This window comes from Emydura macquarii, unplaced genomic scaffold (assembly GCF_026122565.2).
Source record: "Emydura macquarii macquarii isolate MOO-44397 ecotype Brisbane River unplaced genomic scaffold, CSIRO-AGI_Emac_v2 contig_499, whole genome shotgun sequence".
In the NCBI taxonomy this organism is placed as follows: domain Eukaryota; kingdom Metazoa; phylum Chordata; order Testudines; family Chelidae; genus Emydura; species Emydura macquarii.
The window spans coordinates 13,231,058-13,245,739 of record NW_027130636.1 but is presented as its reverse complement, the minus strand read 5'-3'; positions in this window follow the sequence as shown (position 1 = coordinate 13,245,739).

The following is a 14,682-nucleotide window of genomic DNA, read 5'->3' as shown; positions in this document are numbered from 1 at the left end:
TTAATAAAAACGTCAGGTAGGCAAACAAAATACCATTCATTATTAAACAGCAATAAAATACTGCATTGATGTGTGTAAAGAAACAGGCAAAGAGGGAGGCAGAGAAGTAGAATCCCATGAATCATTATAAAAGTTTGCTCTGTTTTTCACTGCTAGACTTTACAATATATTTTCTATTTTACCTGAACATTTTAAGTCCCTAGCATAGGGCCAAACTCTCACCCTTCCTGCAAGAGCTACAGATACGTATGGCTGAAAGGTAGTGAAACCAGTATGACTTTGTTGTGAAGTCACTGTGAAAAGAGGTCTGAGGCAAGTCAGAGACCCTGGAGAGTCTTCATAAAACTATTGCTCCATAGATGGGGAAAGGGCCCAGATGAATGGCAATGAGTAGGGAATTTTGAAGATGAGTGCAGCGGGGGTGTTTATATCTATAAGGATGCACTGACTATAAACTTCCTATGAAAATGGCCATACAGCTGGTAAATGGGTACGTCATGGCCTGTGTGTGGAGATTATTTTGCCCCCCAGCTTTTAGATTTCTCAGTACAAAAACAACTTTTCTCCAGCTTTTCAGAGGTTATGTGGGATTTGCAGTGCCTTTTTTTACTTCAAACTATTCATAGTATGCTATCCTTTCCATTGCATTATATTCTGGGAAGTGGTTTTTTTTGTTTTATTTTTAAACCAAACAAGGTCAATTTTTTGTTCATAACTAACTGGAAATTGGCCAAAAACCAAGTCTACAGATCTGTACACATAAATCTGTATACACAAAATCTGGGGTGCTGGAAATCCCAATCTAGTTTGAACACAACTTCCCCTCTTTACCTAAGTCATTACAAAACTGCCGTCATATTTCTAGGTTAGGAAAGAGAACAGCCACAAAACAGACACTCATTTGTGTGTGTCATCTGGAAGAGCGGAACCAGTATAATCTCTCTCACATGCACCCAAGACCCTAAATAATGCTACGATTAGCTATAGAGGAAATAATGTTTTGTTATTTTATTTAGAGACATGATCTGATATCCCAAGGCCAACAGCACACACTAAAGTGCCTGCCTTTTTATGGTATATTCATTACAGAGGTGCTTTTACATACTGTACATTCAGAACAGAGAGTTCTAGCTAATTTTCCAGCTCAAATTCCAAACAGATTTTTACTCCATCTGCTTTTGCTAGAGCTACCTATGAAGATGAGTTCAATTCATTCTTAGCAAAAATTATAGTGGGAGCTGACGGCTATCTGTACGTTACAAGACTGGACTCTTAAACAACCAATTCTGAAAACCTGAGAGCAGACTCCACTTCCCACTAGAGACGTTTCTATGTTTTGTTTTGTTTTTTGTTTTGTTTTAAAACAGCTCTGAAATATGAATTCTCCAAAGTTTAGTGATGTAGAGAAGAGCCAGAAAAAAATCTGGACTTGAGTCAACATTTAGATTCCTTCCACCCACCCCTTTCAATGTTTCAAAGTATTCAGACCTGGGGGTTTGCTCTGAGCCCATCCCCAACCTCAAGCAGATTAGAGAGAGATTCACTTTGCCATAGGGTGTGGGAGTGTCTATTCCTTTCCTCTCTTCCTAATTATCTGGTTTTGATTTTTCCCAGTAGGGAACCTTAAATAGAAAAATCAAGGCACAATGGAGGAGTGCAGTAAATCTTTGTGGAGATTCAAATCTTTAATATGATTGTAATGCTTCCGAGAGGACTCTAGTTATGGCTAGTCACATGAAGGTATTTTCTCCTCATTGTGTGCATTAATCATCATTCACTGGTGTTGCATGAGTGCCTTGCAAGGGAAATACATCCGTAACATTTTCACTTAGTCTTCTGCATTTACTTCATCATTTGTTTCATCAGCTAGAGTTGATAGGTATTTACTGTGTATTTTCATCACATCAAAACAGATGTAATGTCTTGTAGCACTAAATATATATAGCTTTTTCTAGGGCAGCAAAGTGATTTTACATCACTTTTTTAACAGGCTGCCAAAGGGGTGGGGATGAGCCCAGCACAAGTTCTCCTCATCCTCAGATTGCTATCATTCCACAAACAAATAGAAAAACAAAACAAAAAAAAGCACTTTGTGCCAGGAATTTTTGCCTTACTGATTCAGAAGAGCAATGAGGTTCTTTAGGCAATAAACCAAGAATCCCGTGTGCTGATTTCTTCCTCTGTTCAGCTAAATTGGGATGTATTTGAGGAAAACGAGATTGATAAATTATTTGATAGCCACCTGTTTATTGAATCCACAATCTTCCCCTCACTGCCAGCAATCAAAACTTGTCCATGAGCTGTAATTTCTTCATTAAAAAGTGTTTTTTCCATTACACATGACAAATGCTAGCTCATCAAGTACTGGAGCACATCCCAAAAGGGAAATATCTTCAGGGTCATAAGCAAAACCACACAAATTTGTTCACAAAGTGCCCAACATATGATGGCTACATATAGGCAATTGTGTCTTTCCACACATATTTAGTGAACACTAATTTGCATGACTCATTGGACTACTTGAATAACTTAAATTAGATGCATAGTTGCCTAAAATTGGTCCTGAAATTGCTACCTCAAGTATGCTTTACAAAATTGTAGAAATGCATGTTTTATAAAAGATTATTTCATAATAATATGTTCTCAGTTCAACCTCTATTTATACATCATTAATTCATGAACTCAAGGCTTTAATTTAGCAGGAAAACTTCAGGGATCATACAGCTTTCCAGTGCCTCTTGCCATGTCCTGTTTTATCCTATGACCATGCACATGGAACGCTTCCAGAGGAGACACCATAGGTCTGCTCCCACACTGCTTTGGCTAAACTCAAGCCTACTAGCTTTGCAGGAGCAGAAAACAATAGACTTCCATGTCTTCCACCTCAGCAGCTTCTCAGAGCAAATCCACATGAAGGGAGGAACAGGTGTTAAGGGAGTGGTAGGGAAAGGAAGCTGTTTGGACAACTGGGCTTCACCCTGCTTGATTTCCTGACATCCTAACTTGGCATCTGACTTGCGGTTCCTGAACTCCAGTTTGGCTCCTGCCTCTAATTTGGCCTGACTCATGCTTCTGATCTGCAGTCTGTCTCCTGCTTCCCACCTCCTGATAACTTGACCCAGCTGACTTTTGACTCCTGTCTCGAGATTGTGGACTCTGTTCTGACTACTAGGTCCGGCTACCCATGACCCAGTCATGATGGTTTCCATTTTTGTTGAGCTATGAAGCTAATTTCATTAAGATTTGTAAAGTGCCTGGAGGCCAGGTCTTGTAGAAAGAAAAAAGTTATCCCTTAGGATACAAGCTCATCTCCTCATACAGTATTTGACCCCCTTGGAACTGAGTAGTAGTCCTTTAAAGTTTCAGTCAGGCCACCTGGGAATGGAGAAGAAGAGAAGGTTCGTGGCCTCCTGAATACAGTGGAGGTAGGAAACACTTGGGAAGAGGTAATGCTGAAGATAGGGAAGAACCAGCATAGAGAGGGGAAGTAGGGAGCGGGGCGGTGGACAGGAAGTCAGTTGGCATTGGCAGCAAAGGTCTATCAGAGGGGTTTGTTCCCAGTGCTCAGCCAGGGAACAAGGGAAAGTTGGAGAGGTGTGATGGCTGAGGGGGGGAAAAAAGGAGTTCCAGTTTCTGCTAGAGAAATGGGGGTTGGGAGGTTATTAAGGTCAAGTTTACTCAGCTTCAGGCCCATGGTAACAAGCAGTAAGGAAGAAGGGCCAGATTTCCAAAAGCTCTCAGCACCTTAAATTAATATTGAGATCTTTTGAAAGTCTGGCTTGCGTATACTTTATTAAAAGTATGTAAAAGTCATTATATCGATTACACATGGTTAAATGTTTGCAGAACAAGAGAAAGTGTGGGATGGGAAACAGACTTCCTGGAGGCCTCACAGCAAGTCAGTGGCAGAGGAAGACTACAACCTTAATCTCCTGAATCTCAGTCCAGTGGCCTACCCACTGGACCACTCTGAAATCTCTTCCAGATTACCCCCCCCCCTCCCCACACACACACACACACATTTTCCCTTGTGTCCTATTACTTTTTGTTATACTCCTCCTTCCTCTGTACTTGGTGTTTTTTGGAGAGTTACTATAACCCCATTATCTAGTCAAGCTATATTAAGCTAGGTGTTTTTATGTTATTACATATTTTCCCCTTGTCAGCAATATCTATCCTGAGTGAAAAATATGGATAATGGCACTGCCAACCCATCATTCATAGTTGCAAATGGCATCAGAGTACTCTGCCTATTCTCTCTGAACATCTCTCCTTTGTCTTTGAGGACAGTAGACAGCTGTTTCATTTTGAACTAAAAAAATCAAAATTGTGAACACCCCATCACAATCATCTGAAACTGATAGGTCAAAACTTACTGAGGGAGACTGTAGAAAATATGTGACCTTGGCTCTTTCCTACTAGACCCTACAGCTCTCCTGAGGAGTCAGACTACATCTTATTTCAAAGTACTGAATGTTGATGAAATGAATAGGCACTTTGGGTCAAAATTCACAGCTGGTGGAGCTCTGACAATTTGTGCCAATTGAGAATTTGGCCCTGCATTAAATATATATGTAACACTGCACATTTGGACCAACATTGGGGGGGGAGGGGGGTCTCATTTTTTTTTTTTAAATATTCTCTTACCACTATCTATTCAATAAATAACACCTTTGCCAAAATTTAGATTTTTTTTTCCAGTTTCACAATCACTGGTCTTGAAAGTAAAAGCCAGGAATCTGTTCATTGTTCTCAATGCAGAGTTAGAATTTTCTTTACTTTCTATCAAAAATACAGAGTGAACAAAGTGCTTGGAGATGTTTCATTTTCCTAATTTGAGCAACACTGGCACTCATATTTTTTTTTCCTACAATAAGGTACAGATCCTTCTCCAAATGAGCTCCGTTCAAGGTTTGCAATGGTCTTTGGTGGGAGCTGTATTGGACCCTCTGAGCATATAAACTGCTTGGCCTGATTTTGCATCATTGGAGATTTGTCATTCACTTCAGTGTGGGCAATATCAGGCCATTCTTCAGGGCATGACTCTGCAAATCATTACTCTCAGGAGTAGTCCTTCCTCATCTGAGTAACAATGAGAGTTGAAGTAATGATCAGCTTCCTGAAGAGTGTTACTCAAAAGAGAAGATGAGGCCAAAAAATATTGTTGCAGCCAGGATAATGGATAAAACACTGACCTTTAGTTACAGGATAAGAGATGATTTTCAGACAGAAGGATGCTCATTATAGGTGTAATCATCCTCACAAAACCCATAGCAGATAACTAATGCTTTAAAGAAGGGAGATGTGGGGATAAGCTAACATGGAAATTGCACCACATTGCATAAAGTAGTGACTGACTCTGATCGGTCAGACAGGGCATGGGAGTTCACCTATTTCAACCCTTAACTTTCAAAGCTGCATACTTCTTTCATCCCTTCTCCAGAAATAAAGATTTTAAAGAAAGTCTTCTGCTTGGAAGAGAAGAAAAATATTTTTTAATTTTCTTATCTTATAAACACCAGTAATGAGAGACTGCAAAACATTTTTTAACGAAAAAGAAAAATGGAAAAAATTGACTTTTCCAACCTTTTATCCTCCATTTCCCCTCCCCCCCCACACACACACTTCCGCCCAACTGTTATTTTACTTGTACTTGCCATAAATAAGGGCTTTCTATTGTTACATTTCAAAAAATTGCTGCAAATTGACCCAAAAGCAAATGAAAGTTCCAGAATGATGGACATTTCCAAAGTGGGATAAAATTTCACCCTTTACATTTTCTACTATCAATAAATAAATTTTAAAAATATTTAATTTTTGGCATTTTCAGTTTCACAATCACTAGTTTCCAAAGTAAAACCTAGCAGTCTGTTGATTTTTCTCAGTGCAGAGTGAGAAGTTTTTCACTAACCTTGCATCAGGTTCATACACAAATCCTGTTTCTGCACAGGAAATGTGGCATGAGTATCTATAGGGAAAGTCAAACCTTATTCAGTATTCAGCATTTTTGTAACATTAAAGTGTCGTAAATTCCTATTGTGAACTCCAGATCAGTTGCTGTTTCTCAGATGTATGTAACTACACCGCTACGCAGTAAACTTTTTTGGTTGGTTGATATTTCTTACCAGCTAAATGGATCCATAAGCCTTTTTTCTTTCTTTCTTTCTATGAGAGACTGTCTATTCTTGACATCTTCTTTTAAAGTTGGGTAGACAGTTTCATTCAAACTGAAATACACAACAAACTCTGGTATTATGAAGCACTCAGCTGCTCTTCTATTGTTACGGAACTGTCAACATCTCCATTTTAAACCCTCTTTTTAAGGAGTTTAAGACTCAGCTGTAAACAGTTGCTTTGGACTGAAGCTTGGTATGCTAGGTTAAGTAGCTTTCCCTCCCCCCAGATTTCAGTTAGACTTGTTCTGCTGAGGGCTGAGAAGAGTTGGTAGGTACAGGCCAAAAAGAAAATAAAGCCATGTTATGATTTCAGAAACATAGCTTTAATGTAAAAACTGGTCAACTTTTAAAGAAGATTTATATTTAAATATATTTATTTCATTTACATACATATACACACACACACACACACAAATATCACCCATAATCCAAAGTGTGTGTATATATATAATTTAAAAAAAAATTAATTAAGGAGATGTTCAGACGACCATCAGCTAAGATCTGATTTTCCAACATTAACTCAAATGATTCAATGGGACTACTCATCAATGAAGATTACTCATGTTAATTAGAGCTGCAAGATTGTATACCTGCCATATACCACAATGCATTCTGCAGTATATCCTTTTTATCCTCATACTAGATCAATACCGTAGACTGCTATGTTATGTTTTAATAGCGCTGAAGTAGCCATTAGGTTACTGTGCTTTAATTCCATGACTTGCTGATTGATGAGTTCATGTTACATTAGTGCAAAATAAATCTATTATATATGTTATGTCAATAATCTGCAGCACCCAATAAAAACCCTACATTGTTGACATGATATATTCTCAATGGGTAAGAATTATCTGATACGATGAATAGGCTAGATACATTAAAAAGATGGCATACAGCAATTGCTGGAGTAATTATCAATAATTAGTTTAGGACCCTCCAGCATGAAGTCCAGAAGGATTCTTATGGATGCAAAAAGATCTTTGCACTGAGACAAAGTTCAGTATCCATCAAACCTGGGCACTACCTGTATTGTTATAAGAGTTAGAAACCTGGACCCTCTTACAGGAATCTTGGAGCTGCTAGAGGTATTCCATGTGCACTGTCAGCACCAAATCCTGAGCATAAAGCAATTTGACTTTGTGCAAAACGTCACAAACCAGATCCAGATCCAGTGTAGATTTTGTGAAAAATATCACAAACAGATCCAGTCTTCTGTCAGTCCGTCAATTTATTCAAAAGTGGTGCTCCATGCTCTTTGGTCATGTTATCATGATGGACAAAAACACCCCTGCTCACCATGCTTTCAAATTATCCATCAACGCACAAAGGGGTGCATGCCCTGACCCTATCTGTCTTTGCCTCTGGGGCCACCCCAGAGATCTATGGATTTGCAGGACTGAGCCAGATCTGGGAACTTCATTACATGATGCCAGGTGTGACACCATCAACCGTGTTCTCTCTGGTTGGCGCAATGGTCTTTAGTAAGTAGCCTATGCATGTTTGATGATGATCTACCCTTATCAAACCCTTCTGAATGTAGGCACTACTCTGTTACATAAATGGTTCTGATATACTGTATGCACAGCTGGCACAGTATGGTACATTAAGGGAGGAGCTTCAACTTTCACTCCAATTCCCGAATCTGAAGCAAAATTTTAAAGGTAGATTTCTACTTAGTTTACATGTGTGCAGAAAATTGTGTGCACATTTACTTGCATCCACATGTAAAGGTACAAGTACCTGCAATAAATTCTAATATCTACTCATGAATGCTAGAGAAAGTTATATATGTGAAAGTATTTGCATCTGAACAACCCATTGGACCAACTCGAACAGTTGTAAAGACAATTTTAAGTATATGTTCTGGTGTCAATTTGTAAGCGGATGTGCATATGTAACTTTGGGCCTGCAAAAATGGAAGCTAAGCTTTGGAAATTTAGAAACATAGGAAGTGCCATAGTAGATCAGGCATTTGGTCTGTCTAGTCTGATATCCTGTCTCCGATAATTGCTAATACAAGTTTCAGAAGTTGTGCAAGTGAAACTAATAATGGAAAAATATGGTGTTTGGAGACATGGGCCCTTTAAAACCTCATCCTGAGGCAGAGGAAGTGCTGGTTTTTCCAGAGGGAAGCATTCAAGACATAGGGAGAGGACAGATGTGTGTGGCTGTCTGTAGCTTCAGGCAATAAGGCCTACAAGGAGCAGGCCCTCATGTGGCAAAGCAGCCAATAACCAGCGCAAAGCCCAGGAGGGACAGAGTGGCTGACTGTGGATGTACCAGAACAGGAGCCAGGAGGAAATCAGTTGAGAAGGACACACTAGAGCCGGACCAAAACTGTGTGGGGCTGTGAGTACTGAGGCTTGTGACTTTGCATTGGAAATCAGGAAGGAGGTTGTCACTAGTTAAGTGGTGAGATTGTTGCTCTGCACGAGTTGTGGAAAACAGCAGAAGAGGCAACAAGAGGGTTGTTGGGGAAAGCGTACTGGTGCTGAAAATAATCAGGAGCACCCAAGACTCACTGCTGCTGGGCATTCCGCCCAGGATTCCTGAACTCTGAGTCTACATGCAGTGCTCGACCTCATCCTTTTATACTGTGGCAGCATTAGGCCCATCTGTCCTAGTGTTGGATATAATCGTGTTCTACAGCTCCCCCTATCTTTTTCACCCTGTTATTTTTTTCTCCATTCACCCCATTGTAAATAAATATTTCCCTTTCTTATAGTCATTGTACTATTGCTGTGTGTATGGGTAGCTTTTATGTTATTTTTCTTTTATTTATTTAACTCTGGGGGATTTGGAAGACGTGCCCCTAGGGTGGAAGGGACTTTCCCTCCCATGTTCCCCTGCACAGGCTTTTTCTTGGCTAGAGCCCTCCCATAGAGGGGGCTCCATCTTGGCCACGAGGCTGCCACAGTTACACTGGAGTAACCTACCACAGAGTAAATTCAGTTACATGTTGACTCATACCCTGTAGCAGATTGGCTTAAAAAAAAAAAAAAGGTTTAAATCCATATAAAGAACCATGGATGTTATCAATATTCCTGAAGCTATCTGATCCTTCCTTAATAAACCTTACCTAGCTCTTTGCCTCAGTGATGTCTTGTAGCAATGAGGTCCGCTGGTTAATTAGGCATTATATTTTAAAGTACTTTTTACCTTTCAGTTTCATTTAATGTCCTCTTCTTTTTTACATCTGAAAAGATAAGAGGGAACACTCAGTTTATAGTCTTCCTAGAATTCACTGTTTTATATCTCTCTATCATGTCTCTTCTTACCTCTCCTTCCTAACAAGCAGTCCTAATATTTTCATTCTCTCTCCATATGAGTCTTTTCACACATCTAAACATTATTTACTCCTAATGCCAAACTTCAAAAGTTGTATTTTAAAAATTATATTTATTTTCTTAGAGAAGTTTCCTGCAACTCTTACCTATGTGGTAAAAGTATACAGTTTGCCAAAGAAAGTTAAATACTGAATTCTTCATTCAGTCATGGCTAATTGGATGACAAATAACTCCGTAGCAAAAGACTGTTTCTTGACTCTTCCCAAAATTATTTAAAGCTCACAGATGGAACTACTCTACACTTTCTACATAAAGTAGCTCCAACAAACAGAGTGGAAACCCAACTAGAATCTTGGGGGTAGTTTTTCTTCTGAAAATTTACCCTTGAGTTTCTGCAGCTATCAGGAATGGAAATAGAGAAATAATTGGACATATATCACTGGCTATTTCCATTACGGTATGTAATTCAATAAAACTTTTAGTAACTTTTGCATACATGTAAGTCCATCAAACAAGTTAATTGCCACAAAAAAAAATGGCAAATCATCATTTTTGGTAAAAGACAAACATGTTTCAAGTGATTTAACACGTTAAAGTTAGAAAAGTTACCACAATTTTCAATTGATCTATTTAAAAATGTAGGTGACTTTACAGCCAAGGACCCAGACAAAATGGCATGTTTGTTCTTCATAATGTATCATAACACAAAAAAAAACCCAGACATTAAAATTTAAATTTCTTTTGAACTTTCCACTGGAAACCTTTGGTCAGGCTTATACCGTCTGAAATTTGCCACCATTTGGGCTAAATTAACTGTTCCTTAGAGCTCTAATCGTGGTGTAGAACACACATTTTAGCTATGACTATTTCCTCTCTGTCAGACTTCCATCCAGAGTTACATTTGGACCTAATGTGCATGAGTGGATTGATTTCTTGACATTCTGTCAGTGCCACTTCTCCCTGCATGACCGCTGATCTGATTAGAAAAAGAAATTTGCCTTGGTGAAAGGCATGTGTTCCATTTCCTGCCCTTGGCAGCAATAAGCTCTGCAGGGTTCCCCCTTCAGCTAGTGTTCAGTAAATCTCTTCTCTCCCCTTCCCCCCCACCATGGAGTAGCTGAAGAGGAAGAAAAGTTGCAAAAAACACACATAAACAGCCTGATAAATCAATAGAGGCAGAGAATTACTCACTATCCCTAATCTTTTTTCTCCTCTTTTCAGAATACAGTGATTAGATTGTCTTGATTTTAACACTTTGAAGCCAAGGATGGTACATAATAACAAAATGATTAGTGTATGGGAGGCAGGGAGACAATGAACTCCCACACTGTGATCTTAAGCAACCCAGTGAATGGAAAGCAACACTTACTCCCATTATATGACTGTGCATTCTAAATGCTAGTGTTAATTTCCCTACCCAGAGCGGTCAAAGGACATCCTGAAGAAACCTGGAATGAGCCACTAACTACTTGCAGAACCAGGACCGTTCAGATACCGCCAACTACCTTGACTAGTGGCCTCAAACCCATCTTCACAATTCAAGAGACTGTTGCAAGCATAGGCATATTCCTCTGAGTTCTTGGAAGCAGGAAACAATTCCTAAAGGAGAGAGACTGAGAAATCTTAGAAGAGGAGGATGCGTGGGGAAAGGGAGGAGAGAGATAGATGGGCCCTAGAAGCATATATAATAAGGATCCATGGGTGAGCATTTTATAAGCAATCACCACTAACAAGAGGGAAAAAGGTAATGGAATTCAAATTTGAACCTTGATTATCATAATTATTTTACTTCAAAAGCATTTTGACTTATTAAAGCAGCAGCATTGTTAAAGTTTTTCCGTATCTTCAACATTGCTCTTTCCCACAGCAGCACTTGGTATTTGCTGTGGCTGTTCTAGTCATAAAAGATTTTTGCTGTATGCAATATTTAAAAGAAAAACAAAAACCACTTGTCATTTCCTTCCAGCAAGGAAATGCAAAGTTTGTCTCACTCTCCACAAAAACTTCTGTTCTGTTAGGGGGATGTATCCATACATGCAGTAGTGGTAGGCTCTTCAGTTCCCCACACTCTATGAGGCAAAGCCAGATGTTTTTGGCTGGCTGGGCTGAACCTCTAGATAACCCCTTCCACTGAAGAACCCCTCCAGAAACAGTTGCTTCAAAAATTAAATAACTAATAGCTGAATTAAAAAAAAAAAAAAAAGCTTTAAAAATGTATTAACAATAACAGATAAAATTGCCCACCGCTAAGCAGTAGTAACTGTCCAAGCTAATGGAAAAAATGCATATAAACCAGGATGACCCCTCAAAGGCCATTAGCCATAGTATTCATCAACTCTCCTTTAAAACAAAAGAAAGCAAAAATACAACCGTAAACTAGCAACACTGCTGAGAAATAACTTTCTCTAAGGAAAAAATAAAATAGATAAAATACAGAGTGGGATGAATTTATGAACCTCATCCCCTCACCAGATTGAAAAATTTTCAGAAGAGCGAGAAATTATCTCATTCTCACTGCAGGGATGGGTCCATAAATTCAGTATGCATGGGATTTTTGTATCAGTACTCCCACCCCAGCCAGTTACTATCTATTGTTGGATGGACTAAGGGTGAGCTATGACTTGCAGAACCCTCCTGCCAAAGCCACTTAACTTGACTGAAATTGTATAGAATGGTGTAGGGGCTTACAGACACCTGTAGTTTAAGGACACCTAAGCTGCCAAGCAACAAATTTGGTCATACAGACCTCTCTGCCCATGAAGCAGACATTGCCCTTGTGGGACGGGCTTTGATCTTGAATGGAGGAGTTTTCCCCTGGATTTTATATACCTCAGAAATTCTCCATCTAATATATCTTTCTGTGGAGTACCTGAAAGCTTTCTATGCCCTAGCCCTGTCACATATTAGCACGAATAAAAAATGACGATTTGTTTTGAAGGGCTTTGTTCTCTTACTATAGATTTTAATTCCTCTCTGTACGACTAAGGTGTTCCATGACCTCTCTCTTCAGATGGGCTAGATTTGGGCAAAAGGAAGGGACTGAAATCTTCTGGGACCAATGGAAGAAAGAATTATCTTAGGGATAAATAAAGGATCTGTTTGTAGTACCACCCTGTCATTATGGAAAACAAAATGTTGAGGGAGGACAGAGAGGGCTCCCAACTCTGAGACACTTTGCAGGACATTATGTCCACTAGAAAATTTACTTTAAATGTCAGGAGATATAAGGATGCTTTGGACAAGTATTTGAAGAACCCAAGAGAGCATTCAAAGCTTGGGAAAGATCCCATGGGGTTACCCTGTGAATAGAAGGTTATCTAGTTAGGCTGATAGCTTTCAGGACTTTTTTGATGGGAGGGCAATGGGATAAGGGAGAGCATCCTTTGGTTGCCAGAATTATATAACCATCACTTGATTCCTGAGTAATAGTTACACTGCAGCCCCGCAGACAGCTCCCAGTTTGACTAAAGCTGATCCTGCCATGTGTCTTCTTGATGTGCACCAGGAATCAAATCTTCTCCATATTATTGTATACTGAGAATTGGTGGAAGAGCTTCTGGACTTCAGTGGGGTTGATATCACATCATTGGAATATCTTAGTTTATTTCCATGTGACCTTCCAATAACCAGGCAATCAGGTTCAGAGTTATTGGGCTGCAATGGAATGGATGGCCCTGAGTTACTAGATCTGGAATGGATCATAGTGGTAGCGGAGGGGCTGCAGACATCTCCACGAGGCCTGAAATGATGCACTCAGAATCATGGTAGCTTGTTGTCTCCACATGTCGGATGACATTTGTTATAATGAAAAAGGAGGGAATGCATAAAGCAGAGCACACCTGGGAAAAGGTGTGGATGCCCTTGGCCCACTGATCTCTGCTGCCGCCATAGAAGTTTATTTTGCTATTGGAGCTGGATGCCAAGAGAGTTTGTAGCTGAGCCTGTCTGCTGTGGCAATCAGTTTTTCTCAGACTGACAGAGAACCTGAAGAAGGCTGTGACTTCCTCTTGTAATGACCACAGCCACGTTCCCCCTTGTCATTTACATATGCCATAGCAATAACTGTCTATGAATACAAGTATGTGGCTGCAGTTTAAAGTAGGAAGCAGTGCCTGAAAAGCTAGATGAATCATCCACAGTTCCAAATGGTTTATGGCATAGTGAGATTACATCTGCAACTGCTAACCTTGTGTCATTGTCAAGTAGTGAGAGCTCCCCATCCCTTTAAGCTGGCATCTGCAGTCCTGTAAACTGGATGCTGTGTGTGAATCTCGTTGGATAGAAGCCACTTTGACTGACCAACTTTTTTACTGTTCAGGGAAGTCTTACAGTAGAAGAGCTGGAATTGCAAGTATGAGTAGGGAAGCTGAGCAGGTAGTACTGCAGATACCGGAGATGAAACTTTACCCAGGAGAGAAGGTATATGCATGAAACACACATGCCTAGTAGACACAGGAGGTCCTTCTTGGGGGAGCATGGACAATGAAGTATCTTTTATGTTTGCTCCAGAATCATGCCTACCTATTTCTGGAGAAGAAGGCTGAATAGTGTGGTGTCCATTAAAACCCCCTTATGTTCCATTCGTTGTTTAGGAATAAACTGACTTTCCTCCAGATTCATTATAAACCCATGTTGTTGAAGAGTGTGTATAGCCAGCTGGATGTCCCTGACTGCTGTAGGAAGAATGCTGTCCAGAAAATTGTACAAGTGCACCCTTTTCTGAGGTAAGGATGCCATTATTATCACCAGCACCCTGGTGAATACCCAGGAGGTGGTGGAAATGCCAAGAAGAAGGACTGTGTTCTGCATGTGCCAAGTGACACATGCCAACCTCCAGTACCATCTGTGAGATGCAAATGTTGAGATAAGCCTCCTTCAGGTCCACTGTGGCTAGGAAATGCTCTTGGCAGATAGCTGCCATGGTGATCTGAGTGGTTTCTATTTTGAACATGTGGGAATGAACTGACTGATTAAGTGTATTTAAATCCAGGACCACTCTCCCCTCCCCTGATTTTTTCAGAACCAGAAATAGTATGGAATATAAGCCCTGACACTGTTCCTGGTCTGGGACAGGACCCTTATCCCAGTTTGGAAGAGGTGATTGATTGTCCTGAATATAGCTTTCCTCTTGAATGGATTGAGGGAGAACTCTGGAACAAGAGCGCCTTTTGAATTCTACGTACATCCATTTCCAAAGGCTACATCTAACCATTTGTCCA